General features: G+C 47.8%; 1 non-coding gene across 1 annotated transcript; it reads left to right on the top strand.

Annotated features, from left to right (window-relative positions):
* Positions 1–306: 306 nt before the first annotated feature.
* On the top strand, positions 307–378 carry TRNAG-UCC (transfer RNA glycine (anticodon UCC)). The gene has a single exon. It is a non-coding gene; the product is annotated as a tRNA-Gly (tRNA).
* Positions 379–4,300: the final 3,922 nt, after the last annotated feature.

Here is a 4,300-nt window from a genome sequence, read left to right as displayed (position 1 = left end):
ACCGAAGCACGCCCGCACAACCGAAGACCCTGTGTGCAAAGGCCATCGCTTATTTCATTGTCCAGCTGTCCAGTCCTTTGTGAGAACAATATGTAAAAGACAGGAGAGCCGCAATGCATGCAGCGCGCACTGAAAAAACACCTTCGTCTGGAGAATTTCTGTGCCGTAATTTCCGCCGAGTCTGCCCCTTTTAGTGAACTGACCTGCTTCCTCTTTCTTTCGCCTTTGGCGTAAGGCTGCTGCCACCCTAGGTCCAAATATATCCAACCTATATAAAAACCTTCGTCGTGACGCAATGCAACGGCGGCGTCGGTGGTATAGTGGTTAGCATAGCTGCCTTCCAAGCAGTTGACCCGGGTTCGATTCCCGGCCGACGCAGTCTTTTTTTTTTTCTCTTTACGTGTTTTTGTAAGTTTTAATATTTTACTATTTGTTAAGCACCATCAATAAGCAGCGATCATCGGGGTTATATTTCGGTCGTGTAGTGAGCATGTTGCCGTTGTTCTAGGTCTGGTGGGATAGCAGCGTAATATAGAGCGGTGACAGAAGGAATTAAAGTTGACTTGCGAAAACCACGACCTCATTATGAGGCGCGCCGTAGTGGAGGACTACGGATTACGTTTTACAATGGCTAAAGTCAACTCCTTTCCGCGACTCTGTCAATCATCCAGCCTTCTCACCCAGTGCACAATCTCGCTCTATGGTTACACGGTGTGGGAGTGCTTTTTCTTTATGGAGAGCGCTTTCCATGTGCTACACGCAGCAAAGTATACGTGGATTTACGCTATTGGGGGCGAGCTCCACCAGTGGAAAAGCTGGCGCCAACGTCGGCGTGACGTGACATGAGGGATCACAGCGGCCTCGTGGATTGCTTCGGAAGCGCCGACGCGAGCTGAAAACGAAAGTTTAAAGTCCCACCTGCACTGCGGTTCTGCTTAAGTGGTGCGGCTTTACGGCCTTGGGCGTCTGCTTAAAATCATTTGAAAGTACTATAATAGGTAGTGGCTGCTTTTGGAGGCGTGCAGCATGGTAGGCTACTGCGCGGTGCTGCAGTGCCGGACGTACGCAACGGAGCCCAGCGCAGCCTTAATGGCACGTAGCCGGAGGGCAAGGAGCTGCGTAAAGCTTGCTGGCGAAACTTTGAATCGGCAGACAGCCATCGGCTACATCTCGGGTATGCAGCAAGCACAGACGCGAGGAAGTTCTGTTACGGCACCGGGACTGCGCGATGTTCGGAGGGTAGCAGCAAACGCGCACTGAGACGCTCACCCGCACGCACCCGTTGCCAGGCTAATGTCATGAGGGTTTGGTCTATGAACTTGTTGATGCTAGATACTGGCAAGTTCACTGGAACGGAAAGGGAGCGGTAAGAAGCACATTTAAAAAAGCATGGCATATGGTCATGTTTGTGTTATGAATTACCGCACTGGATTACGAAAAAGAAGCAGAGGGAAATCGCACTCTGAGAAGACCGATAAACATACAGCGGGACGCAACTTGAGAAATGTTATTGAAATGTCCAAAAATTTAGAAGACAAAAGAAGATTGAATCGTCGCGACAGCACATCACCGTCACCGTAGGCGTCGAAGTCTATATAACGAAATTATTTTTCAACAGTTCTGATAGCCTCCACGCAACAATGGTTGCTAGTGTAGTGTTAAATGCTCATATGCTGTGGCGTAAAGCTCACGGCACGGTGCAAAAACGCACTCAAAGCGAAAGCAAAACATTGTGCGCGGACATGCATGCAGACACGCAGTCGGTCACTGCGAACCCGTGCGGTCGCTACATTGAGGCTTCATTCTGTTATGCCCCATTTGGTTATGCAGACAGGCCACCATAAAAACTTATTTCACATAGTTTGCTCTAAGCGTTTGCCTACCTTTCACGCAAGAAGCCGCTTTGGGAGACTCCATCGCGGCGATAGTGCGCAGTGGCGTTCACTGTACGTATTCGTTGAAGAGATAGCGTCTGTAAACGTTTCTGTGCTTTCCGATTGCCCAAGACAATTATATCGACAGTAAAAAACGTGCCTCGTTTTGAGAGTACCTACATAAATGTCCAGGAGGGCTGCCGCGTGGTATATGTATTTAGCGCCGTACGCGCAACCTATGTGGAGCGCGCCGCGTGATCCCTCATACTACGCAATGGAGGCGCTTCCGACAGATGGCGACTACATAACTCCTCACCCCCAATAGCTTGGATACTTCCTCCCTTCCCTCCCCCATTCCATCACCACAAAAAAAAAACAACAGAGGAAAAGGTTTGTGTTGTCATAATCAACCAAAGATCTCTATGGTATTAGAAGCCACCCAAAAAGTGTGAATAAAGCATACACGATGATTGTCAGCGTAAGGGAGTAGCCTAAACGAACGAATGAAAGCTCAGGCACAACAGTCCCCTTCTCCCCCTATCTCGGCTGCGGGAGAGCACGCGCACTTTCCCTTAGGATTGCAGGGAAGAAGACTCGGAGGTCGGAGAGGTTAATTCTCTAGCATTAGAAAGGCGAGTTAGCGCACCAGCGCATCCACAAAACATAAAAAGAGGAAAAGAAAATGTGAAAGGACGTTTCGGTATCTGATTCGACCGCTTTGAATGAACACACTAATGCAGGTAAGTGGTGCGTGTGTTTTTCACAGTCGTAGGGGCGCTCAAATGTAAAGTTTTCAAATCTGTTTCTGGTCCACTTACACCATTATACTCTACGATTAAGGATAAATTTTTCGGACCGAGCCCATTACGTTTCACTGTCATGCAACGCCTCGAATACAGCAAGAACTCACCATCTGATATCACGAGTACAGACTACGCATGATCAGGCCAATGAAAACAAACAAATTGTACGCCTGCTTCACCATGAAGCCTCAGCCATGGGTCATAACCCTTCCTATTACAAATAATTCGAATGTCTTTCACACGAGGGGCGCAAAACCACGAAAGCTTACGTGTCAGACGGATGTGTGCGCTTTAAACATGCTTTAAAGTGTTGAACAAAACGAAGCGTTTTTTTTGTTTTCTGAATAGCAGGAGACTGCCCCATCCGACAGGAATAGATAATGGCTCTCCACCGATCATTCTGGCACTGACTACTCGGAACTGCCGTCAGGAATGGATTTTCTTTTGCGTATAAGAAAAGTTCTCGCTTCGAAGTATAACGTGATCGAACATTTTCGGTGCCAATATGACAATGCTCTGCCAACTCTTCTTCGATGTGGATTCATTTTATCGGCATTTTAACCCTTCTGTTGCATGCTACCGCGATTTTCGACCAGCCATCGCAAACGATGAAAGGCGAAGTCGGGCACACCGACACCGCCCTGCTCATCCAGTCATCCACTTTCACGGTGCTACCTCGGCCACAGCGAAACAATTTCCTCCGTGGCGCGCTATTTGCCTCTCGTCAGCCAATGAAATAAGAAACACCTGTCAACGCAGGCAGCGCTGTTCGCTTTGAAAGCAAACGAACGCGGAGGTCGTTGATAAGGTGTCGCTCTATCCATGCGTCAAGGTCACGTAAACTTGAAGTCAATAGGGTAGAATAAAATCAGAATGAAATAGTTTGACGTTATAGTACTGTAGTATAGTACTGTACTGAAGTTCGGTTCGTCCACAAGTGTTCACTTTCATTATTATCACATCTAAGTTGTCGGTTTAAAATATTGCACTTTTTATTCTAAACCCAATTGATGTCTGCTCACTGAGCGTTTAATTTGACCCACCCGAGAAAGTGTTCATGTTCTGCCTACTTGTGCTCACTCTCCGCTTGTGCAACGATTGCACAAGCGGAGAGCGAGTTTGCCTTTTATTATTTTGCGTGGCTTTTGGAGGAGGGGAGGGGGGGTGATTCTTTGCTTCCGGCGCTGGTTCAATCTCTTCCTTACTATCAACAAATTGTCGCGGGAAGTAATTTTGTATGATTTTCTGTTGCGAATAAACTTCTTTTACGGTATGTTCCGCAAATGGGGTTGGATTGTTTTTATTCGCGATGAATCTGCTAAAAGAGAGATAGAGAGAAGTCATAAGGGAAAGGCAGTGAGGTTAACCAGGCTGAACCTGGTACGCTACCCAGCAGTAGGCAAGGGGATTGAAAGAGGAGAAGGAGAAAGTTCACAGTTTGCATTCTTACACCCACAAGCATTCCTCACTGAGTCAGTCACAGGCGGTCATGCAGGCTGGCACATTTCAAAGAACGCACCCGTTGGTTTGTGGCCTTGCATATACCAGTGCATCTCCAGGCTTGGAGTGGCGCCTGACACCGGCGAAAATGCCGCGAGCAAGTGGGGCTATACTAATCCAGGT

Source organism: Dermacentor albipictus, unplaced genomic scaffold (assembly GCF_038994185.2).
Source record: "Dermacentor albipictus isolate Rhodes 1998 colony unplaced genomic scaffold, USDA_Dalb.pri_finalv2 scaffold_15, whole genome shotgun sequence".
NCBI lineage: Eukaryota > Metazoa > Arthropoda > Arachnida > Ixodida > Ixodidae > Dermacentor > Dermacentor albipictus.
The sequence above is the reverse complement of the archived record's forward strand: the minus strand, read 5'-3'. Positions and strand labels throughout refer to the sequence as shown.